Source organism: Solea solea, chromosome 15, assembly GCF_958295425.1.
Source record: "Solea solea chromosome 15, fSolSol10.1, whole genome shotgun sequence".
In the NCBI taxonomy this organism is placed as follows: domain Eukaryota; kingdom Metazoa; phylum Chordata; class Actinopteri; order Pleuronectiformes; family Soleidae; genus Solea; species Solea solea.
The window spans coordinates 24800059-24826698 of record NC_081148.1 but is presented as its reverse complement, the minus strand read 5'-3'; the positions used below and the strand labels follow the sequence as shown (position 1 = coordinate 24826698).

The following is a 26640-nucleotide window of genomic DNA, read 5'->3' as shown; positions in this document are numbered from 1 at the left end:
CATGTGAAGATTGAATGATGAAGAAGTAGCGCTGACGAGGCCCTCGCACAGTGATGCTCTTGCCAATAACTTTAGGAAATTGGATGGAATTTTGTCAGAGACTCCCTGGAAGAAGAGATCTTGTATCTCGATGGGACCTTCCTGGCTAAATAAGAATAACTACATTTACCTGAGACCAAAAATTCAAAACGTACAACTTCCTGTTGGATTAAGGAAGTGGCTCCTTTTCTCGTACTGAGTTGACCCATAAACCTTCCAAATTTGGTAGCTATGGAACTTACAGGCTCTAGGATAGCTCGCACAGCTATGCTCCGCCGATAACTTTAGGAAATTGGATGGAATTTTGTCTTGTCCGACTTAAAATTGCCAAAAAATGACTACAAAATTCAAAACGTACAACTTCCTGTTGGATTTAGGAAGTGGCTCCAAGAGACTTTTCTTTGTTCATACTGAGTTGACCCATACACCTACTGAATTTGGAACTTACAGGTTCTAGGAGCTGACTTAAGAGGGTGCTGTTGAGCCATTTGGTGACACCCATGGTTTATGTCTATAGAATATAAAAGCCTTCATCGTTTCTGAACTTTGGACAAAGTTTTATGAGTTTTCATGCATGTTCACGCCACCATCAAAGGCCTTCCTTTTGGTATATATGAAGAAAATGTATGGGCTGTGCCACTAAAACTACAGAGTTTCACCTGCACACATGAAAATTGTTTCCTGATGTTCTCAATGTCAAAAAAGCAGAACTTAAATTTTAATTTTAAACAAATTTGGTCTGTAGCATTTCAAGAACTCTGGAATATAAATAGTTGTTCAACGCTTCACTGTTTGTCTGTAACTCAGCTGGAAATTGTCAAATCTCCACCTGTCACATCTTGTAGTTTTTATAGTGTAATTCTTACACACTGGACCTTTAATCTTTTCCCTCTTTTTTTTACAGTGATTTGTTAAATCACAGTGGATGTTGTAATGGAAATAGAGCTGAGGCCCCCACCCCCCTCTGGGTGGTCACTGCCTTCCTTTGGCTACGGCCCTGCCTTGGCAAATGTCCAGAGTCCTTGAGGTAAGATGGCACAGACCAGCTGTGCAGTGGCCAGCATCTCCGCTATCCCTTACAACAAGTGCCAATGGGCTAAACACACACACACACACACACACGTGTGCGTGTTCAGACTCAGGACAGCTGAGCTGCATCCAGCGCCAAGTCCACTTACAGGCAATCGCAGGAAAAAAAACTCATGCTTTGGCCAAATACACAAACACATTTGCAGCCAAAACCAACCTGGATCACTCGGTGGCTGAAGGCTCGCGGAGCATCGTCCAAACTCAGCCGGGAATCCCCACTATTTGTTTCTTTGTCCCACTGGGAAAATCCATTAAATTCCACTTTATTCAGGGGTGTACACAGTAAAACACAGGTAAACCTTCATTAAACTAGCTGATTGTCTTTCTGTTTCGTCCAGGAGAGGAGTGTTTGCTCTTCTGTTGAGTAACGCGTTACCAGCGATGCAACAGAAGCAGCCAAACCACTAAAGACATAACACAACACATGAGAGTGACAATTTGTCATCAAATGGAGGCTTTTTTTTACGAGGTGAGTCAATTATTTGGTGTTTCACCACCACATGCTGAGTTTCTGAAAGTTCACGAGGTGTGACTTTTTTAACTGTGACGACTTTAGCCTCAGACAGCCAAGTATGTGACTTTCACCTGTTACACAAACACAAGATCAAAACAACTGTGGCGATGATAGCAGTGTTTTGGCGGCAGAAGTTACACTGATGCTTTTAAGGATCCAGACATCAATGCTGCTGCAAATGGGTATTATTTTTTACACAACTATATTATACTTTCTAAATAAGTGTAAAGGACCAGGGTTTCTGTATAACCTCAACTTTGTGTTTTTTTTGACTGAACTTGCACTCAATCAGTCTTTCCAAAGAAAAGGTGTTGATGTCAATCATTTTCATTATGATACTAATTTATTATAGTACAATTATGGGACTAGATAAACAGTAAATGGTCTATATTTCCTGTATACAGTGCTTTTCTAGTTCTGATGACCATTCAAAGCTGCTTTACACAACAGTCTTGCTATTCAGGGACAGAGGTGGGAATCAAACCCTCAACCTTTTGCTTGATGGAGAACTTGTTTTACCGTTTAATACGCTGCAATCTCACCGTTATCAACAGGAGTCATATTACACTAGCAGCTGCTGTTTTTACCTACATTTAATGATGTTAGCTAAATGCTAACTGTTTGTTAATTCAGGAAGAAAAAACTTCAGAAAACTTCTGCAAAAAAATGAGTGTCTGATAACTAAAATTTGGACAAAATTTGCCACCACGACACCATAAAAACATGAAAGTAGATCTACACCATTACAGGAACAAAAGTATAAAACAACGGCGAAAATCCAAGTCAATATCAGAGTGCGGCAGTTTTTCATTGTCATTTTATTGCTATTCTGCAATTTTTATGACAAATCTAACCCAACAAAAATGCCGCTGCTGCTGCTGTCAGGAAACGAGTCGCGTGTGGACGACGACAACCGCGACGAGCCTCCGCTCTGCGCCGCGCCTTGAAGAAGGTTCCCCATTAAATAAGAGCCGGCTAATTACTTTGTCCTCCCTTTTGTCCTGTGCTATCCGAGCTCTCGCCTCTGCCACTCATATATCTTACAGTAATGAGTAAAGCCGGAGCCTGGCACCTGTGCTCGGTAATTAAACATATAAATTCTCCCCACACAGAAAATATGTGGACTCACCACGATTGATTTATACGGCTTTCTAAATTGCACAGTTGAGCTTATTTTCATTGGCTGGGTGGCTTTTTTTTTTCTTCTTCTTCATCTTCTGAGGAGGAGCTGCATGTGTGTGTGTGTGTGTGTGTGTGAGAGAGAGAGAGAGTCGTTCATCAGCTCATTGGTGTGAAGCTCAATCTTTTAAAACACTTGTCTAAAGTTCCCTTCTTTTCCATTGTTGCTGTTTGTGTTATACGGTGAAGGCGGCAGCAATGGGAGGAAGAGAGGTGGGGGGGGGGGGGTTTAGAGAAAATCCCAGACAGGCCCTCTGGATACTGGAATGAGCTGTTACACCTTCATAGCCAAGGACCCCAATGAAAAATGTTCCCATAAAAGTGCACTGTGATCAAGTGGGGATCCAAATGAAACGGGTCCATGACTCATTTATGGTCCCGGCCGCTCATAACTCACTCACACTGTACTTTAGGAAACACTGAGCGCAGCGAGACCACGACCACGACTTTTTCCTGCAGTTTTCAGCTCGTATTTCGTAACGCGAGCGCGCGCGAGGCCGAGTCCCGCGTGGCTGAGGTTTCATGGCGAGCGCTGTATAAATTATAACCTCCTCGTTTTACTTATTAATATTATGACCACATATCATTTTTAATATTGCCTCTATTGTGGGGGGGATATTGGATAAAGAGTATTAAGTGAGGGGGATTTGTTTCAGGGGCTGGAATGAGACGTTCAGTGGAGAATGATTTTATTTCAGACGCAGATAAAACTGAAACCGTCGACTGTCAAGCTCAATTTAGTCAAGTGATACTGGATGTGGACCAAAGAATACAAATAATAAATGTGTAACTGTGCTAAAGTGGGACTTGGACGTGACTTAATGCACGGGTGAAACACACTTTAAAGCAGAGGTGTCAAACAGGCGGGGCGTGGTCCATATGTGGCCCTCCAATCGCGTACATGTGGCCCACTTGTTAATATCATGTTATTATTAAAACATGGCTGAACCACAGTTGCCAGCGAGGTGAATTCATTCAATATTAATATGTATATAAGCTAGTTTTTTGTTTTAATTACAGTTCATTACAATGTTATTATTTATCAAATTTAAAATGTATTACTGTCTGTTTTTGATATGAACTGCTTTATTTTGCATTATAATTGTGTTTTTATTGTGACGTGCACGTCATTCCACATCAAAACAAGCACTTTTACTTTGAAATTCTGTGAAATATCATGAGAAATATCTTAATTGCAATATCAAGATGGAATATCGTGCCATAAATTGTTATTGAGTTCAACACGCCTGCTTTAAAGGGGAACTAAACCCTCTCTTCTGAGCCATAAAATGCCTTAAAATGGAAGAAAACAGGACAAAACATTAGAAGGTTGTACTCGTCACAATCTAATCAATTCTCTCATGTAAGAAATTATTGCCTAATATGAACCTTTCTTTACTTAATTAGGCTGATTTTTAACATATTTTTACCTTACATTTGCACACACATACCAATCAGTAATAGCTCATTTTAATACTCCAGAAGAATGAAGGCTTTAATTAAGCTGTAACATCTTATTAAAACAAAGTTGGATCATCATTTTTCTTAAAATGAGATTATTTTTCTAGTGCAAAACTTGCTTTGCCAAGATTTTTTATCTTTTTCAGGCAACGGATAAGAACCATTTCCCTATAAAATGTGGCTTATTTGCTTCCTTGAAAATCTAGTTTACTAGTGTAGTTTATAAAAAGGGGGAGGAGTCTTTGCACTGATTGGATAAAGAGAGTAACGAAAGATTCTAACATATTTTACCTTAGAATTTCTTAATTGCACACACACAATAATCAGTGAACAACAGTGACTTTTAATACTGGCCAGGAGTAAACACACAAACCAGAAGAATTAAGTCTTTCATTAAGCTGTAAAATCTTGATGGATAATTATTCTTTTTAAAATTAGATTTTTTTTTATAGTGCAAAAGATTATTTAGATTTTTAGGCAACAGACAGTTTTACCCAAAAAATTGGCTTATTTTACTTCCTTGAAAATCAGTTTTTCTAATGTAGCTCCAGTGTTCATAAAAGGGGAGGAGTCTGAGACAATAAGCTAAGAGAAGCCAACAGCAAAATTGGAATGCAGTAGCAGGTGTCCGACCAGAAGAGGCAGTAGATCTACTGACATGTTTCATTTAACACCGTTTGTTTCTTCGTTTCCTTCCATTCAAGTTTAAAACGTCTACTTTTTGAAACCGCCTGGATTCCCGTTCCCCGTCGATAAGCGATGAGATGGATATGCAGAAACATTCGTCTGAGTGTAAAGAGAAGGTGAGAGCAAAGGAAAACAGAGAAGAAAGAGGGAGGTGCAACAAGCACGCGCGCAATCAAAAGTGTCTGGTAATGTGCAGGCATTCACCCATTGGACGAACATCTTTCACTATATTAGCATGACAAAGAACACAATCATTTTGGATATGCCTGAATGCCGTTTTCATTAACTTCCCAATGATTTATTAACAAAAGTGTCAAGAATGCCGGGGAAAAAGCTCCAGGCCTTGAACATAAAAACCTCCAGAAAAAAAAGAGAAGAAAAGAAAATGAAAGTGAACAAGGAAATGTAAATGTGAGACGCAAATAAAGAAAATGAGTAATGAGAAATAACAGAGAGGTGATTAACAGCAGAGGCAGATGAGTGAATAAACACCAGGTACAAAAGTGGAAATGTGAAACTTTATCTCGTGGATTGTGATTCCTTTCATATCCACACTCTGGGAGTGAGGAACACTTTATACTCTGCGTGTACAGATATAAACTTTATTAGTTTTATTCTTCTTATTTGTGATATTTCCTGCCCTTTTCTCCGTCATCAAACTTTTCACCTCTGCTCACAAAATCAGTGTTTACTCTAAGATTAAAATTTATTATATCCGCACACACATTACTTTTACATTGAGCCGGTACCTGTTACACTGTAAAAGCAGCCCTTGTAAAAACAAGTCAAATATTCTTAAAGTGATTTAAATTTCCCCCTTTTTTAAAGATAAAGACTCGCAGACGCCAGTGGGTTGAGCCAGCGGTGTCCAAACTACGGCGTCGTAAACAAACTCACGCAAAGGCGATTCGTGCCAGAACCAACAAGCTAGCATTTTATGTTATTTGACTCCAGTTGTAGAAAGAAAGGCAATTTTCTTTAAATTGTTTCCACTCCTGCGTGGCTTAGATTTGGTTACTGCTTTAAATCATTATTTAAAAATGATAATTTGGACAATGGTTGCTATATTATATTTATTTTTTTGTCGGGTTACGCCACGTCATAATCACTTATCTCGTCCGTCCTTTTGCTTTGTCCTCATCGTCTGTTTTTTATCGTTTGTCTTGGCTCTGGTTTCAGCGACAGCAACACTCTGATTTCTAAGTTTGTCCTGTTCAATGACAACGAAGCCTTTCAGTTTCTCCACTCTTCTTAAAATCTTTAGACTTCTGTAAATCACGTGATAAAAATGAAGAGGAGGTCGTGTAATCTTTTATTTCTGTGTGGACGCAGTTAAAATGTGAGGCGGCGGAAAGTTGAGCAGCAGAGTTTCCACACTTGAGTCATTTGTGCGTGTTTGTGCGTGTTTGTGTGGAGGTGTCAGAGTGGTGCGTGGAGCAGGTAACTGCAGGTGAAGACAACAACACAACAACACAAACACCTTAATTAGAAAGGTGTGGAGGGTCAGAACCCGAGCAAACACACGTGTTTACACCGAGACCAACGTGGAATAAATCCACGGCTTAAACTCTGATACAAACAAAGATGATGTCGTTGTATTAAAGTGACATGAATTAAATTAAATATTTAAAACAAAGAAAAACACTTTCTTTTAAACTATTAAAATACCTTCATATTCAACCTCTTAAAAAAACACATTAGTGAGTCCGAGTAAATTTGCTAAGTTAATTTTGGCTTCCTCTAACGTTCACTTTCCTGCATCAATAAACATCCACTCATTCTTTTTCTACCACTTTATATTTAGACTTGAGTTTAGAGCGAGGGGAGCTGGAGACACAGCGGGGGACAACGTGTCCATCACAGGACGGACAAACCATTAACACTCGGTCACCTACGGTCTACGGTCAGTTTACCTGTGCAGGACTTTCAGAACCGGGATCCGAACCTGTGACCTTCAGGCATCAATCAGTTCTGTAAAACAAGCAAAAAAGAAAGAAAATACTGTCATGGAAACACACCTTGGCGAGGCGAGGCGGTGGAAACGCGGCATTTTTTACGGACCGCGTAACAGAAGCACCCGCGCTTCTGTGCTGGTGTGAAGACTTATTGAAAACACACTCAAATCTTTTCTTTAAAACTTTCCTTGGAGATTGTTTTTTACCACTTTTTAAAAACTTCTCCACAAAGAAAACAAAACCTAAAATAAAGAATATTTGCCTGGAGGAAAAGTAGGTCAGAGGTATTTAATGTCGAGGTGGACGTCCATGTTTGTCCAGCCTGTCAGATTTAATACCTTCACCAGCAAAGACACTTACAAAAAACAGGAAATACATTGAGTTCAAAGGCGTCTTTTTTGTAAAAGAACAGAACAATATTTGAAACAAAAGGGGAAGACGAGCATGAAACGAAGGTCACGTGAACACAGCTCCTGTCCTGAGGCGGGATTTCCTGGGAGCACCTTGGACCAAAATCTCAAAATGTGTTTGCCAAGTTCCTCTCGTTCCTCTCCTCATCGACGGCCTCCCCCACCTCCACCCTTCACCTCCCTCCCTGCAGCGTGAGGGTGAGGGTGAGGGGGTGAGGTCGGGGTCCTGAGGTGGAGGTTGGGGCTTCAGGCCTGGTTTCCTTCAACTTTCCCTTTTACAAAAGGGTTAAGAAAAAAGAAGACGACGTTCTCAGTGTGTAAAGAAACAAAAAATAAAAAAGTGGGATGTGAGGGCAGGAGAGGAGCGAGAGCCGGTCAACATTTAACATCCTGCTGCTGCTGATGCTGATGCTGATGCTGCTGCTGCTGCTGCTGCTGCTGCTGCTGATGCTGCTGATGCTGCTGCTGAGCACAAAGTGGGAAAAAGGTCTTGGAAAGTTTCACCAGTGGACTACAAAGGAGGTAGATGTTGCCTCAAACCACTCGAGGTCAGAGGTCAGTTCTGCTTGTCTTTGCTTCCCTCCACATGACTGAGGTTACGACGTGGATAACTTCCTCCAGCGTCAAAACAACATTTCTGTAAAATGATGACAACATGAACATTTGTTTTTGAAGCCTTAGAATGACACGTTGACTTATTCTAAGTGAGGGCCGCCATGTTTCTACAGAAGCCTGAACAGACCAAACAAGTGGTTTTGCACTTTTTTACGTGGACGCTTATGAATAAATACGGTGGCCTGGAACCATTATTACAAAAGACACACAATATATAATTATTTAACATATAAACTACCAAGACAAGGATCGTGGAATGACATTAAAACGTTTATTTATCTTAGACTTTACGAAGACAGTGAATGTTACGGCTAAAGTTAGATATAAGAAGTCGGAAAGAGACGCATGCTCTTATTTTGAAAGCCAGGTTGAAAGGAAGTGGTGCTATATAAGTGTATCTGTGAAATTTGTTTTGGGAATTGTGAGTTTCACATTTTGTAAATTTGTTTTTGAAAATGTAAATTCCTTCTCTGTAAGAATCGTGTGTCGGTACAATCCCACCATTAACGTTTCATCTTTGGTTCATTTGTAATAATGGTTTGCACTTGCAGGCCACCGTAAATAAAGAGTGGAGAAAAAGAACATCCTTTCTGGTATATGAAGGCCACCGTAGTTCCCTAAAGCTAAATGGAACTTATTTATTTGATTATTTACACACATACTTGTGTGATGTCAAAATGGCTGCTGTGGAAAAAAAGACAATAGTTTATTTAAAAATCACTGACTTAAATAGATAAATAAAGAAAGTTCTAGCCTGGATTTAAACACAGATGGAGAAAGAAGAAGTCTGAGGCCGGAGTGAAACATCACTGGACTCCTCGTGTATTGATGTCGGGGGGAAAATGAACTCTCCCTCCCCTCCCATTGATCGGCAGAAATAGAAATGGTAAATCTGGCTCCTTTGACGAACAGTTTAACGGCCGCCGTCTTTTTCTCTCTCTTTTTTGTAAACTAATATACATTGATGTTTTTTTGGAGAGAGCAGTAAAACATTTCAAAGCTGTATTGGCTTGTTTTGTTCTCGTCCGTCTGAGGGATGCTGTGTTTTCCTGATCGATGGAGCAACGACGCTGACTTACTGTTGCAGCAGCCATTGTTGTTAGGGACAGGAAGCGCCGTCGCACACACACACACACACACACACACACACACACACACACACGTCTGGCAAGTGTTGCTGAAATACAGAAACTGAACTCAGCAGTGAAAAACTACTGCACGAAGAGATGTAATAAACATGCTTGAGTCCTTGAAATTAATAAATAAGGTGAGAAAATTATGATTTCTCTCTTAAAATAATAAAGAGAAACAGTTTCTATTAATAAAAGTTAATCTTTCTATTCAGAAACAGTGATTCTTTACTCTATTTATCTTTTGTTCACATTTAAATCAGTGATTCTGTGATAGGGGAACCCATTCTTTAAAGACTATCTTGACCCAAATCACAATATAAATCATGTCAAATTAGCAAATTTACGACTAATTTACACCACCTATCATTTTGACCTGGTAAACAAATTATTTGTCCAAGACATGTTTGGTAAATTACTTAAACTTAATCTTCACTCAAAAGGCTCAGGGACCCAACTTAAATTTCCCGTGACCCATCTGTTGTTCCCCGACCCAGTGTTTGAGAGTCACTGCATTGTATAATGAAAAACAAAACAATCAAAGGAATAATAATATCATTTCATTAAAGAATTATTAGTAAGAAAAGTCTTTTTTTTTCTTTATTCTTTCTGAATTTTTTGTTCAGGGATCAAAACAAAATCTCCCATGATCCATCTACAGGGTCCTGACCCAGTGTTTGGGAATCACTGCTGTAATAAAGCACCATTGTATAATGAAAAAAAATAATTAAGGACACAAAAATTCAAGAATAAATGAATGAATGATTGAATAAATGAAAAAGTAGGCGTGGCAATGATCAAGGTAAGTAAGTTACGACTTCAGTTTTGTTGTTATTTTCTGCTTCAGAAACTTTTCTTGCAATCAACAGAAGAATGTGGAGTTAAAACTTCTCCATGTTTTCAAAAGGTGAGTTCGTAAACACACCAAAATCTAAGTGAGTTGATTCAAATCTCCTTCTTTTCCTTTTTTAAATTCCTTCTCAGCGCTGTTTCACTCATTGACAGTTTCCATTGAGATGTTTATTTACCTCCAGGGACGCAGCAGCCCGAGCCCCCCCCCCCCCCCCACATAAAATAATAAAAAAAATAGTAATTTTCTCATTTCAGTCAAATTAGAAAACTCACGGCTGACACAAGATATAACAGCTCAGTCCATGTCTGACAGACACATTAACCTAAATTAACTGTTAACTTAATTAATCTTGAAACATAATAAAGTTATTGCTGCAGCGCATACACACACGGGTTTCTGACACAAAAAAACAACCTTTTCTGACTGAAAATCGAAGTTCTTTGTCGTTTCATAGACACTTAATGTGTTTAAATATGTATTCTGCATTACATGTCCTTCATTTGGATTAAAAGTGACACGAACTCACCAAAGGAGGAGACAGTGGACCGACAGCGACCGCGCCCACACAACAAAGTCAGAAAAAATTATCTTTAATATAATATAGACTTTTTGTCTTCTGTGATGACTTTACAACAACAACACAAAGAGCTTAAAGAGGCTCTTTGTGTTGTTGTTGTTGTTGTTGTAAAGTGGTTGCTGCAGTGCACACACACACACACACACACACACACAGACAGGTTTGTTAAAAACAGATGTTTGTGGTGAAAAAGCTGAATCTCACTTCACTCCTGAGCACCTCGCACACCTCCTTTTTCTCTTCTTCTTCTTTTTTTTTAATTACGGGACATATTGAGCAGCGTGTCCGACGTATAACGACTCCGCTTGGAATATTCATGTCCAAAGTTTGGAGGAAAAGTGGAAAAGGGGAAGGAAAGTGAGATGTAATTGTAATTAGTGAAGGACCTGGTGCTGCCTATTCTCACAGGACCATGTGACTTTCCTGCTGTGTGTGTGTGTGTGTCTGTGTGTGTGTGTGTGTGTGTGTCATGCCCGTGCATCTGTTCTGCTGGCTTAGCGTAGGCTACCTGGACACACCAGGGAGCATAAGGAGCTCTCTTGGCTTAACTAGGAAACATACCTGTCTGTCTCCTCGCTCCAGGCTGAAGTGGCTAGTTAGCATATGCGGCACCATGCGTGCCTGTTTACCCTATACAAGTGTGTGTGTGTGTCCGTGTGTGTGTGTGTGTGTGTGTGTGTGTGTGTGTGTGTGTGTGTGTGTGTAGGCCTCATCTCAAGTCTCAGTGGAGACTTGTTGTCTAAGATTAATGAAGGTCACCGGAATCCTCCAAAGTATTCCGATAATTAAGGCTTTGTTTATCAAAAACAAGTTATATTAAGAGCAAAAAGATTCATGGTAATTATTCATAATCTTAACAATTCAAGTGTAGCCACCTCATTTGTGCCTTTAATTCTTCTTGTTAATGTTTTGCATAAATCTGCATAATTACTTGAGATGCCTGTTGTATTTTCTGACAGCTCCTCAGTTCATGTGCACTAAAGGGTGTCGACTGTGCCGCGCGCTGCATACGTAAGGAGAGCCATCGTGTGTGCGCGCGCAGTGATGCACACAGGCGACGGGCTGTTTTCTGTCAAGGCGGAGTAAACAAACGCACCTCGTCCTCAAAGGATCCAGGACTCACTCGCTCTCTCGCTCTCAGTTATGTAACTGGCGTCGCTTTTAAATGTAAACAAATGTCCGTTAAATTAAAATAAAACATGCTCGACATGATTTTACTCCAGCAGATCCGGGGATCAAACCCCTAACCTTTTGATTGGAGGACGAGTCGCTGAACCGCTGCTCATGCGTGAAAACTCACTCAACTTTAGCCAAAATTGTAAAAAGTTCATCTTAATCTTTTTCCTCCAATTGAAAAAGAATGTGAACAGACATCACACACAATCAGCTTTGACTAAGAATGATATAGAAACTAAAACTCAGAAGTCTGATGACGTTTCAGCTTCTAAAATGTGAACATGTTGTGGTTTCGTTGCTCCACATAATAAAGAAATCATTCAAACTGCATATTTTTGGGTTTTTGGACAATAAACAACAAGACGAGACGTTTGAGAAACACTGATCGACATTTTCTGACATTTTATTTTATGGACCAAACGATGACGGGATTCATCGACAAAAGAATCGTTAGTTGCAGCCGCTCTGTCTAAGATTATAACATCTTTATTATTTATTATTATTATCTTTACTATAACACCAGAGACGTTTTTTATCTGCAGTAAATCACATAAACATGCTGTCGAGGACGATGCCAAACCTATGGGACGGCAGTGAAACGGGTACCGATCAAAATCTCAAACAAAAGAAGTGACGATGTTTTTCCTCTAGTACAAATGCAAACATGACACCAGGGTTTGGTGTGGACTTCAAATGTTAGGTTGTATCGTGAGATACTGGACCACGTGTGTACGTAAACCTCAGTTTGTGTGTGTGTCAATATACATGTTACGTGTACTCAGGACTCTTTTCTGACCTAAACCCTGACCCTATCAGGACCAGAAGTCCTCATGGAGATGAAAACCTGGTCCTAATTCCTGCAGAAGTGCTCAGGTTTAGGGCTCAGACTTGAATTGTGGGGTTAGGTGAAGGTTTGTTTTGTTTACGCTGTCAAATGAATGGAAGAATCGCTCTGTGTGTGTGTGTGTGTGTGTGTGTGTGTGTGTGTGTGTGTATAATCAGTGCATAACTGTGATGCAGTAATCATATGTAAATGGCGGCTGCATGGAAATGCTCTCTCTGGGTTTACATAATCTTGTAATGACCTCTTGTAACACACTGTCTGTGATATTGGCCCTAATAGATTTTTCTCGCTCAAACCAACTTCTTTTCTTTTTTTCTTTTTTCGCCGAGTCGACCACTGGAATTACACGGAGAGTGAAGCTGGGCCTATTAGCACCGTGACATGAGTGATTTCATTTACCCTCTCTCTCTGTGTGTGTGTCTGTGTGTGTGTGTGTTACTTTTATTTAGCATGCGTCAGGCGTGGACAGTAATTCCTGTGTGATTGGCCTGCACCGACCGACCATTTTAATAAACACACACACACAGTGAGGCGGGGCATGGGGTCAACAGTGTTTGGATTCATCAGCCACACAGGTAGAAGGAGCGATGAATGATGTGGCAGCACGTTTGATACGAACAACATCAACTTTAAGTGATGTCACGTGTGCTGAGAACCTCCCTGAGTCTTTGTTAAGATGATCTAGTTTTATTAACCGCCATTGTCTGACTGAAAAACGACATTTTCTGACTGAAAAACGACGTTTTGTGTAGTTTGGTAAAGCGTTCACTCTCCCACACCAAACTCCATAGAGAAAACCAGTGATTTTACACCACAGCACACAGAGAGTTGCTGATCCACTGCAGACTCCATGAGTAAATCAAAATGTGTTTAAACGTGTATTCGGCATAACTCGTCCTTCATTTGGATTAAACTAAGCGACACAAACTCACCAAAGGAGGCGACAGTAGACTGGCAGCGACCATGTCCACACAAACTAAAAACACTGATTTTCTCAATGAGCTTTGGTGTGGGAGAGCAAACGGTTGACCAAACAACACAAAACGTCATTTTTCAGTCAGACAATGGCGGTTAATAAAAGTAGGTTTCTTGTGAGAAACCGCTGTCTAAGATATTATAGAGTGATGAGTTAGTTTCCTTCTGTCTCCTCCGGCAGCCATGTTTGATGTATCTCCCCCTTTTTCCCACTCGTCTGCTGATTTTGTCTCGTCTGTGTATTTTGCATACACATGTAGGCTCAAGCATCTGTGCGTGTCTGTGTGTGATGTGTCTCGTCCACTGCGTTACACTCCCGTGCGTGCCCAGCTCTCCGTGCAGGCCTCGTGCTCCTGCTCACAGGAACATGTGACTCTGATGTTAATTGAAATTTGAAGTCTAATGAAGTAAAGTTTAGACGAAAGCGAGAGACTGGCAGGAGGAGAGGTGGAGAGACAAAGAGAGGGCAGGGAGGAGGGGAAGAAGAAAAGAAGAGGAAGAAGCTTCAACTTTCTTTAATTATGTTTACCCAACAGGCTTTGCTTCCTCTCTCTAATAGCACAAACATCTGGCCGCGGCGCGCCACTAGCACGGCGGCAGTAGTCAAGCAAATCTTGTGGAAAATAATGAAATTAGATCCCCGGTGCTGTGACAGTGGAAGGGCAGAAACACATCCGCTCCATGTTAATAAAATTGCCATGAATGAGTGAATACAATTAGGAAATTGTCAGTGGCGGCGGTGAACTTTTGTTACTCATCGATGTTTGCATCATTCGATTAACGCAGCAATTTGGACTTGTTTATTATCTGCGGCTGTTGTGGCTTTTTATTAATTGTGACCCGGCGGTGATTGGCCTGCGATTAAAGCCGTCACATGTGATGTGGCGGAGGCTGAGGGATGGATTAGTGGGCAGACGGATGGAGAACACACTGTTATTGTTATTTATCTCTTTCTACTCTATGTGTGTAGAGACAGTTCAGTCTTTGCTATGTCATGATTTAGCACGAAACAAAGTGAAAAAACAGATTTTAACCACATAAAATAGCTGTAATATAAAGTGTGTGTCTGTTTACAACATCTTAAGAACGTGATATCCACTTTATCTCATCGTAAGACAGACTTTTATGGCTGTAAAATCAGGTTTGTAAAAACTTTACTCTCCCACACCAAAGACCATAGAGAAAAACACCGTTTTTAACTCACTGGGACACAAGAGCTGCTGGTCAGCTGCTGGTCAGCTGCTGGTTAACTGCTGGTCAACTGCTGGTCAGCTGCTGGTCAACTGCTGGTTAACTGCTGGTCAACTGCTGGTCAACTGCTGCCTCCTCGGGTAAGTTTGTGCCCCAGCAGTAAATGTGAGTGAAGGATTTCCAACCCTGAAAACACAAGTAAAAACCATTTGAACGTATTCACAGAGGCAGCAGTGGATCAGTGGATCAGCGGCTCCTGTTGCCGTGATGTGAAAATCACTGATTTTCTCAATGGGCTTTGGTGTGGGAGAGTGAGCACTTGTTAAAAGTGAGGTTTCACACTGACATAAAGCTGTGAACACATTGTTAAGGTTAACATTGACTTAAGCAGATTTGATGAGGTGAGCTTTTCGTTGAGCAGTCATGTGTCAATACCTCATCCAAAAAAACCTAAACTGTCCTTTAATATATTTAAAACATGATGCAGCATTTTCTCATGCTATTTATTCATGTTTTTTTAACCTGTATTTAATAACAGCAAGTGTTCATATAATAAATGGAATTTAAACACGCATCAACATATACTGTACATACAGTATATAAAAAGTAAATATATTCTTATTTACAATAAGAAAATAAGGAATACACCGTGAAACCATCTTTTCCTCTCAGAAGATGCACTTTACTCTTTCTTTTTAAATAATATATCCAGTACAAGTAGTAGAAGAAGTAGAGGAAACCTCTTGAAATGCTCTCAGTCTTTTATCTTCTTCACTCCTCTCATTCATCCTCCATTCCCTTTTCAAATGTGAAGGAGCGCTCTCCCTCTCTCTCTGTCTCTCCCTCCCTCTCTCTCTCTCTCTCTCTCCCTCCTTCTCTCTTTGCTCTGTGTTTTCTGTGTGTTTACTTTACAGCCTCTCGCAGGCAAAGAGAAGAGATTACATTTGTGGAAATGAGTTGTCATTTCAGGAGGTAATAACGGATTTGGGGCCTGAGAGCTCGACAAACACGGCGAGGTTGAAACATGGCGAGTCGAGGTGTGTGTGTGTGTGTACACATAGACACACACACACATAGATACTGTATGATCACACTATTTGGTTGTACATCTGTACAAATGAGGACGTGTGGATTCTGCTGCGCTGCCTCTTCAGTTGGCGGGGGCCGAATATCCCGCCGACAATCTTCAAAGCTCCCCGTCCAGTTGGAGGTAATGGTTTCCATCCATGCTGCCAGACTGGGTTTGTCTTGTCTCATCATCGCTGTATTTACTGACAACTGCGTTTTATCTTTTGTCCTGGCCGCCGCGCTCTGTGTAGTCTTTCACACTGTCTTCAAACTGTCTTCAAACTGTCTCCTCTTTTGTCTTTGGCTCGAGTCGGGAAAGTTCCATCACCGTTTGCCAAATGAAACAGGGGCGTCTTGGTCTTCAGCCTCCTCACTCTCTCTCTCTCTCTCTCTCCCTCCCTCCCTCCCTCCCTCCCTCTCTCTCTCCCTCTCTCCCTCTCTGACCTCTGGACTGCACGGTAGTATGTCAGTCACATTATAGCGTCCATCGGCGTCCGTCCACATGAGCCTTTTTCCGATGTCCTTCTCCCCCACAGGCAGCCATGCGTGATGTGTGTATCCGCCGCTGATGTCGTGCCACAAACAAAATTGGTCCTTGACTTCTTTTATGTTGATTCCCATCATGACATCATCGTCAGTAAACGCAGTTGAGGTTTTCATAGATTAGCTCCTGAAAAAAACCCAAAACCTGACCAGGAACAGGAGGCACCAAAAGTCCGGAAATGACATTCAGCGTTTTATTTACTCTGATTGTAGAATAGTGTGATGTGCTGTGTTTCCATCATGGTGCAGTACCCTAGAGTTTGGAACAGTAAAGACCTGGTTCAGGCTTTTGACTGAAAACACTGAGAACGCTACCTTTACTTAGTAAGCAGGATGTGGGCTGTGCCTGATGGCCGTGTAGCGCCATGTCGTACTGATGACATGACAACGAACGACAACAACCAACGACAATGAACGAAAACGAACGATGACAACATACGCTGACACCAACTTTGAGAATAGACTTTCATGGACTTTCATGGGATATTCACACGATCACAAATCTGTCGCCCGATCAGCTGACTGTCGTGACTGTACCGTACCATTTTACTCTGGTACCCCGAGAAAAGGGTGCCAAAGAAATGGAACTGTTGCAGCTGGTTATTTTGGTGCTATTACTAATGGAAAGGCAAAAAAAATGTCCACTGTATCAAACTTTAAAAAAACACATGTCTCTCTTCTGATTGCTGTGTAGTCGGAATGTACATGTTCCTAGTCGGACGTTTAAACTGGAACCCCCCCTCCCCTCAGATTAGACATCCATATCAGAAATAAATCAATAGTAAAAACACAATTGTTTGTTCCACAGTAAATCTGTCGTATGCAGAGTTTGGTTCCATTTTTCATTTGTGCTCAAAATACTGTTCTAATAACGACGGCTACCCTGAGATACATTTATGTCCATGTATATATTTCTATATATATGTATATGTATACATATATACAGTATATATATGTAATTGTATTTCTTTCAGTATTACAAAAACATACGCTTAACAAAAACTTTTTTCTTCCAAGTAAGATGTAAAAAAACCTAGAAAAATCCACCTTTTCCCCCAAAAGAGAGAAAAATAAAAATAAAAAACATTTCTCCCCCCCAAAAGAATGACACTCGTCTTTCAGAGCTTCCGTGATCATTATAGTCCGTCCTTTTGTGGAAGCACCTGTGTACGTGTTTTCCCGCGTTACGTGACTTTCTTTGCTTACATGTTGTGCCGCAGCTTCCTTATTTATAGATTATAGATTTCATTACAGTTTCTTCCCATATGTAAATGTATTAAGTATTATTTCATTTGCTTGGAGGCTCCACATGTTTCTTTACTCGTGTGTTTGTAGAGTTACTGTGGTCCAGCACTGGCTTCTTCTACTCAACACTGAGTGTGAGACACCACAGGTTACGTTATACAAAAACTCTGTTGGAAAAAAGCATTGTTAATGCAGCGAGCAGGCTTACATGCCTGTGGAAACATCAAACACTGTGCAGTGTTAAAGTCGTAATTTAGCTCTCATCAAGGCCAAGTCTCACACTGGTGATAAAAGCCACAAAAAAAGACATGTCTTTGAAATGGACTGTGGGCTGTAACTACCAACAGGGGTCCCAGACAGACTTTATTTCTAACAGGCTTTGTGCATGTACTTCATACTTAATGATGGAACCATATGCTGCAGCCCTGGAGAATGTACAGTACGTGCCTTGATGTGTAGAAATGGATTATTCCAAGGTATGAAGAGAGAGAGGAAGAGGAGGAGGAGGAGGAGATGAGAGCGGAGACGGCTTTTAATACGACTGTGGAACTAAGACATCGCAGGTCAGACCGGATCATTATCAGTAACATTCTTGTGCCACAGTTTGCTCCAAATTCTCCCAAAAATAAAGGTCCAGTGTGTAAGAATTAGTGACATCTAATGGTGAGACTGCAGATTGCAAAAACTAAGGGAAATCACCTGTTCTCGTTCCCTAGCACATCAGGGAACTACGGTGGCCTCCAGATTCCACAAAGGATGTGAAAGTTCACTCTTGCTGTTATTTCTTCTTTCTCATTTGTTGGTTTATACATGGGATTGACGTGGGCGGAGCCATTCTTCCACATTTGCATCATTAAGAAGAAATGGTGTTCAGGCTGCTGGAGGAACATGTTGACACAAAATGGCTGCCTCCTTAAAGCGAGACCCTTGTCCTAAGTAGATATAATAGCTTAATTTTAATTGGCACAAAAACCGAAATATTTTGAATTTTAATGCATTTTTACACTTATTTATGAGCAGTACAGTCCATGTCTACAGAATAATCCTCCAAGTCACACACCGGACCTTTAAGAAAGTTTTTAAACCCTAAAAATCCTCATTAGTCGACCAGAACATTCAATTATAATAGTTTTAATTTCATAAACAGAGAAAAACATAATGTTTGAACTCTGAATCAGGCCTCTGCACATGTATGTAAGGTCATTTTATTTTCAAATCTAGGAAACGAAATGCCTTGAAATAAAGGTAAGTAAACAGTGACTTAAGGGTTAGTTAAATTGAACTGACTTAAATAAATATTTAATGGTTAATGGAAGCTTAACGTAAACAAATGGAAACACTTTATATTTCCTTATTTTTATCACCTGCAGTAAATGCATGGCCCACTAGGGGGCTGTGACCCACACATTTGAAATTGTGGCAATAAATTTGATATAAATGAGTATAAAAACATTCACATAACACAAATAAAAAATAAAACCACAGTTAAAAGGTCATGAGATAGTGAATAAAAAGGGATATTTTATAATATATATAATATAGAATTTACAGTTGCTGCATGTTGCGTAAAAAAACTGCTATTTTTCTTTTTCTAAAGAGAAATCTTATCCTTTTTGTTAGATTTTTCATGAGAAAAACAGCATTTATTCCTCTTTTCTTTTTTTTACAGTACATATTTACAATCTCTTCTATTCAATTTACTTATTCAATTGAACTTATAATACACAGTTAAATCTATAATTGCACGTAACATTATGATCTTTGCTTGAGGAAATGTTCTTTTTTTTAGAATTAAGGTGTTACGTTACTTTATGGATTTTAAGTGTGTGTGTGTGTGTGTGTGTGTGTGTGTGTGTGCGCTAATGTGAGCCAGACTTTGTGTACAAGTGTCTACTTGTGCATTTCTTTTTCATTTTTTTTGTGTGTTTGCATGAATACACACGTATCTGTGTGTGTGTGTGTGTGGTGAGACAGATGGGTAATAGCCCCCCGCGCTCAAAGCGGGGCCCTGTGTAACGTGCAGCCCTGATTGCAGACCTGATTACCTGCCATATGCTAGCTGAAGGGTTGAGGGCTGGACCAAATGAGAACAGTATGCAAACGTTAAAGCGGCGTTATTACAGCGCAGTCATTATGCCCCCGCGCCGGCAAATGAAAACGAGCGTGGCGGGGAGGGGAGAAATAATGAAGTCGTAAAAAAACGGACGGGTCACGGTGCGTGGTCGCCGCCGCTGCCACCGCCGCAGCCACCTCCACCACCTCCACCACCTCCCTGCTGTAATCCCATTGGCTGGAGGAGAGAAGAGGGAAGGGTCTCCTGCTACGATGAGGGTAAACCACAGGGTGGCCCTCTTCGATTAAAAAGCCTTACAGCGAGGAAAAATGGCATCAAAATGTATGCTTATGGTGTTGGGGGCGGAGTTTATCAGCTTTAGTCGTGGAATGAGTGGGGAAACACAAGCAGGAATGTGAGTGTGTGAGGTATGATTATGTTCCTATTAGCCTTTTGCAACACGGCTAAACTGACCTTGTAAAGATGATCATTGACTCCTGCTTTTGGAAAACACCACACACACACACACACACACACACACACACAGAGGAAACAGAGGAAAAAATACATAAATCTGGGCCTCATGTGTTCAAAAAACCCTGAACAATCCCCTTAAATGTATACGTGGTGGGCAGATTTCTGTTACCAAGGATCAGGGAAGAGTTGCAGTACTAAGGAGACAACATCAGACGTCAGCACAGACGGACGCAGCCTCAGATTGTGGCGAATGGTTAGTATATAATAATAATAATAATCTTTAAAACGGAGCGTTCAAATCAAAGTAACCTGTGTTTTATCAGCAATAATCTGGTCGCTGTTCCATTACGAGCTAAAGTCCAACAACAAGTGAGTTGTTTTTACTGCACAGGAGCTTCTTACGTGGCACAGATCCGTGAAAGTTATTATGTTTTTTTATGGTTTTTAGACACTTATAATATATTTCTTCAAGTTTACAGTGTCGGAATAAAGGTTTCTACAATTTCAAGCTTTGAAAAATGTTTCATCTCTGTTTTTGTGTGTGTGTGTGTGTGTGTGATATTAAGCTAAATCAAACCAATTCAATCCAATTTAATAAACATTTGCTCAGGTGTGTGTGTGTATAGAGTTGGTGTAAATGAAAAAAAGGATATAACACACTCTATATTGCACAGTTTGTATATGTTTTAACACAGTTATGGGGAAAAGCAGCTAAATGCTCCTCTGTGTTCTCAGGGTTAATATCAGATTTCTGCAGAGACGACCTTGAACGAGAGTTTATCTCGTGTGAAACTAAGTGTGACTCTTTAACTTAATCATAATCAATTAATCAGCATCGAATCAGAGAGAGAGAGAGAGAGAGAGAGATTAAAATCTTCACAATTTGTGCATCAAAGACACCTTTAAATCTGCTGCCATGTGATGTTTTATCATCACGATATACTTTACTCTGGTTAATCGCTCATGTAAATCACATCTCTGTTACAAAGATAATATATGTGTTCATCATACACTTCTAGATATTTATACTTGAGTATGTATGTTTTTTTGAAGCATTTTCCAGAGTAAAAACAAGACCTCACCTGATTAAAAGTACACCAGTGTAAGTGTACAGTATCTTAAGTAGGTGTTTTCCTTCATTATCTCTCTGTTTGACACACTTTGCCAACTGGAAACTGACGTTTGTGTGTCTTTGTGAACATCTCACTCCCCTGCACCAAACTCCATAGAGAAAATCCACGTTTTTACTGTACAGTAATTATTGTTGTTGATTCACTGCTGCCTCCGTTAGTAAGTTCAAATAATGTTCTTTGAGGACTCCAGTATTTGGAAACCTTTCATCTGCTTTATCTACGTGTCACAAACTTACCAAACAAGACGTCAGTGAACAAGAAACTCCTGTGTTGCCTTAAGCTCAAAATATTGATTTTCTCAATGGACTTTGGTGTGGGAGACGGAGCCGTTTACAAACGCCTGTTTCTAGTGTGAAAACAGCTGTTTGATGGTGACACAGTCAAAAACACGTCCTGAAGATATCATACTTCATTTTATGAGGTGAGTATATTGTGATGTGGTTAAATAAAGGTGATTCTGATTCTTAAAATTTGAATTAAGTGGCGTCCTCACTGTCTTAGACGTAATGGGTTGTTGTCAAAACTCATTAGATTTGAATACATGTGGTACATTTGTACACATGGAGGAGACACTCAGTCTTAGTTCCATCCAGATTTGCAGATTATTACGGTTTACGTATTTGATCAGTTTAAATTTAACACAAGTTCAAATGTTTATATCTCAGTGACATCTTAACAGATCACAGGGTTCTAGCTCGCGAGCACAACGGCCCGTTACACTATAATTCGCGGTCGTTACGCTAACAGTTTTTTAGCGTAATGTCCTCTTATTGCGCGTCAGTGTCAACTCCGTGCCGGTTTCCTTGCTGTAACGAGTCGTGTTCGCGTCTACTGTTCGTTCTAATCCTGCTAGCATCGACGCATGGAAATAACAACAAACGCACGCGTAGCATCGCGTCATATTCCGCACGTCACATGACATTTCTCCCGCTGAGAAGTGATTCAAACTTTAACCGCGCATAAATTAGGCAGATTGCTCTGCGTAGTGCATTCATAGCTTCAGCTGTCTTGAATTAGCAACTGAAGATAGCATTTGTTGTTGCCGGGTAAAGTCTGAAAATAGGATTCCGCTGCAATACTCCATGGAGGCACAGAAACTCTGTCAGGTCATCACTTCATTTATGATAATAGCTGCTTATTAAAGTGTAAGTTTGAAGTGTAAAGAATATGAACTCAGGCACCAAAATCTGCCACAAACACAACACACGACACCATTCATAAGCTGAAATGCACAATTTGGGGCCAAAGAAAGGGCAAAAGTAGTTTTAGTGGAATTTGTTCTTTATTATATTAACACGCTTACGCAAAATTCCAGGTGCCGCTATGTAAAAACCCAGGTGACAAAGTGTTTAAACCTTGGCGAGGTCTGCGCTCCTCTGAGTGCTCCTGTTAGAATGTGTGTTATTGTCAGGAAAAAAAGAAAAAGCTGGACTCCCATTAAAGAAGTCTCTTACCTCACCACGAACCTGTTAGCGGTGCACGTAAGGAGCGCGCCTCGCGCTGCCAGAGGCTCCACATCACTTTCCCCATTTCCATCCATCAGGAGGAGGGAAAAAAAAAGGGGGGAACTTTTTGCATAATCTTGAAGCCCATTGTGGCCTACTTAGTGAGGAAGGAACATGCCTTCCTGACTGGTCGCGCCTTTGTATGTGGGTCAGCTTCATTCAAATTCTCTTTCATTCCAGCTCTTCTTCCGACACTGTGGCCCATCATTAGCTGTAATATAGGTCACCCCAGGCTTTGTGAGGCTCCAGCCCCATTTGCATCCTTGATTCAGATGTAGCAGCGGCGTAAGGTAAGGAAGGTGGGGAAGCAGCAGCAGCAGCAGCACCAGCAGCAGCAGCAGCAGCAGCAGCGGCGGCGGCGGCGCGGGGGGAAAAAGGCAAAGAAGCTTTTATCACGTTTGATGAAAGGATGGGGTCAGTTTGGACACATGCTTAAAAGGAGTGTTTCCCCTGTGGTGGAGAAGATGAAACTCCTATAGACGCAGGTTGAAATGTACAGCATGTGCTTTTCTTCCTGCTGGATAAAAGGGAAAAAAGGAACTCATTTCATCCTGATTTTCTTTTTCTTTCACTCAAACACCATTAGATTATTCAATGAAATCCAAAAGATGACCTGTAATTTATTTCTACAGTCAGTCGGAGGCAACTTTTTTGTTTTCAAATCCATTCACTGACCTGTTTTCTTTTTGTAGACGTGCGATCAAAGGTTTTATTGAGGGAAATAAAGGAGAGGTTGTGACAATGAACTCTTAACAAATGCAGCTTTTCTGATGTTTGTCCTGAAAATGAGAATAACACGAGGTGAAGTAATACTCGGGGTCATGGAGCTTTGGCTGTGACCGTTTAAGCATTAACAATCATGATAATAATAATAATAATAATGATAATAATGAGGAGGAGGAGGAGGAGGGATAAAGTGACCTGCAGGTAATCGTTTCATTTTTCCAACATAGAAATTTAGAATCATATCAGATTTAGTCAAAATGACACTCTTAGCCTCTTTATTAGGTACACCTGTTCAACTGCTCAGTTATTCAAACATCTCATCAGCCAATCACAGATTACAGAAAGGTCAGATTAGGTTAGATTACGTGAAACAATTGTTATTAGTCTGCATATTTCAGAACAGATTGTTTATAGAGAACGGTCCAAAGACCGAGTCCTCTCTGGAGTTTCATCATGCAGGTGGTCAGAGAGTCATGAGCATGACATCTGATGTAAGACTCAAAGCCAACGATGTCCAACTGTAGATCAGTTAAAAAAACTCAAAACTCTGACTTATTGTTCCAAATTCTATTTATAGTTTCAAAACCTACTTAAAGTTCCAAAATCTACTCAAAATTCTAAAATCTATTTATAACTCCAAATTTTACTTAAAGTTCCAAAATCTACTCAAAATTCCAAAATATACTTAAAATTCTAAAATCTATAATTCCAAATCCCACTGATTGGTCAGAGTGTGTCGTCACTGAAGAGTCACGTGTGCAACGTTTGACACAAGAATCAAAGCCAACGATGTCCAACTGTAGATCAAAGTTAAAAAGACTTAAAAAAACACCTTAACCTCCAACATTTAGCAAAGCAAATGTCTTAAAGAATGATGCTGATAGCAGCTGGTATGAACAGGGCCCAATCACGACCACGTTCAGTGACTGTCAGACGCTCATTCAGTCGCCCGAGTTCCTCCCACAGTCCAAAAACATGCAATGTGGGGATAGGTAAATTGAACACTCCAAATTGACCATAGGAGTGAGTGTGAGAGTGAATGGTTGTTTGTCCCTATCTGTGTGTGGCCCTGCGATGGTCTGGCGAACTGTCCAGGGTGTACCCCGCCTATCGCCCGATGTAGCTGAGATTGGCACAGCACCCCCCGCGACCCTCTGGCAGAGGATAAAGCGGTAGATGATGACTGACTGACTGACTGACTTTAGTGCAGTGAGTGTACGAGACTAAAACTTCCATCTTTTGATTGGAAAAATCTTTAAGTTGAGATAAAGTGGAAAAGATGTTCTTAAGACATTGTAGACTTAAGTTGGTGTAGATTTGATCACGTGAACCTGATCTTAGGAGGCTAAGTTCAGGTTTTTCCTTAGCCATGTTGTCATTGAACCCCCGTTGTTACTGTAAGTCACTATCTCTTCAATAACTGATCCTTAAAGAGGCCGATTATCTCGACTCTTACACAACAGAGTCGTCACTGCGGTGTCTTTTAAGATAGCTGAAGCTGAGACGGGCAGAACTTTTGACTGAAACTCCTCCTGTGCTTTTAATTCCTGACAGGAAAGCGCATTAGCACCTCCCCTCCCTCCCTCTCTCCCTCTTATCTCCCACCCCGAGCCTTTTTTTGATGTCCCAACTCTAATCAACTCATCCGAAGCTGTCGGAGAGTGAGGCTGACACGGGACAATCGTCGGGAATCTAAATCGGCACATCTCGCCTGACATTACCGTGGCATTTTTGTTGTGGCAGAGGTAAAGGGGGCGGGGGGTGGGGGGGGGGAGTGGTTCACGCGGGGCCGTAATTCTTTCCATGAGGTGGAGGAGGAGACATTTTCATATTAATGTGGAATTAGGCCTCGTGTGGGGAAATCCAGTGTTGGCGAGGAGAGCTCTGGAGTCCGCGCACGGCGTCCTTATCAGCGCCGGCGTTGGCCCTATTCATACCGGCTGCTATCAGCATCATTCTTTTTGACATTTCAGATAACGATCAGGACGGAAAGCTCCCAACCAACGAGGCAGATGTGAGGGGACGGGAGTTGTCAAATAATGAAGAGAATCCTACATGTTTACTAGTAAAATATCAGCCTTTTAAATAGAGCGTCTGGATTTGACTGCTATCGGCCCATCGGTGAACTCTCGTCCGAGTGTGTGTGTGTGTGTGTGTGTGTGTGTGCACTGTATCAAACATCACACATTAATCCTATCTGCTCCTAATCTGCTAATATGTCCTGGAGAATTATCGGAGGACACTGTTTCATATGCAAATGCGTTCGCTCTGGAAATGTGGGTAAACACGGTGGAGGCGGCGGCGGCGCTGACCGGCCGGCGCTAAAGTGTCTCACCGCTGTTGGTCGGACAGATTAAGGATCCGCCGCGGTGGTTTTGTCTCTTTGTGTTTGTGTTGTGCTGCGAGTAAACACAAACAAATTATCCTTGGATTATGGATCGACCTCTAATCACCGGTCAGCAAGGACAAAGGGGGGGGGGCCTCCTGCTCTGTGGGCAGAAATGATAATAAAAGTATTAAAAAAGCCACATATTTAAACAGAATATGATCTAGTAATGTATATTCTGTGTAAATTACACATGACACACTTATAAAAGATATATTTTGAACCTTTATTTTGCCGTTACACAGTCTTTTCTACGAGGAAAGTGAAGTTTCACTCTCCTACACCAAAGTCCATTGAGAAAATCAGCGTTTTTAGCTCACAGAGACACAGGAGCTGCTGGTCTACTGCTGCCTCGTTTGGTAAGTTTGTGTCACCGACGTAAATCGTAACAAAGGATTTCAAACAGAATCACAAGATAATTATATTTGATCATATTTGAAGTCACAGATGGTGACGGCAGTGGATTAACAGCTCCTGTGACAATGATGTAAAATCAGTGATTTTCTCAATGGGGTTTGGTGCAGAGAGTGAAACAAAGACAAAATAAAGGTAAAAAAAACTAGATTATGATTTTTTTTTAAAGTCTGTCATGTGTCATTTTAAAGATTATAAATGACTAGATTACTAGAAGTTGGCATATTTTTGTGATAATCAGATGATGGCGTGTTAACAGATGTAAAACAAGTAAAACTAACATAATTCCTTGTGTCTGCCTACAGCTACTCTTCATTCACACACACACACACACACACACACTGGTGTGTTGTTGAAATCCCAACAATAATAAAGCACAAATGTCTCAGCGTAAC

General features: G+C 40.8%; 1 long non-coding RNA gene across 1 annotated transcript in view; it reads right to left on the bottom strand.

Annotated features, from left to right (window-relative positions):
- LOC131474464 (uncharacterized) overlaps positions 1 to 26640 on the bottom strand; it is a 221124-nt gene that overhangs the window by 27444 nt on the left and 167040 nt on the right. The window contains exons 5-6 of the long non-coding RNA XR_009242292.1: positions 14709 to 14881; positions 6883 to 6940 (exon numbers count right to left, since the gene is read on the bottom strand). This is a non-coding gene — a long non-coding RNA (uncharacterized LOC131474464). The remainder of the gene's footprint in view (positions 1 to 6882; positions 6941 to 14708; positions 14882 to 26640) is intronic.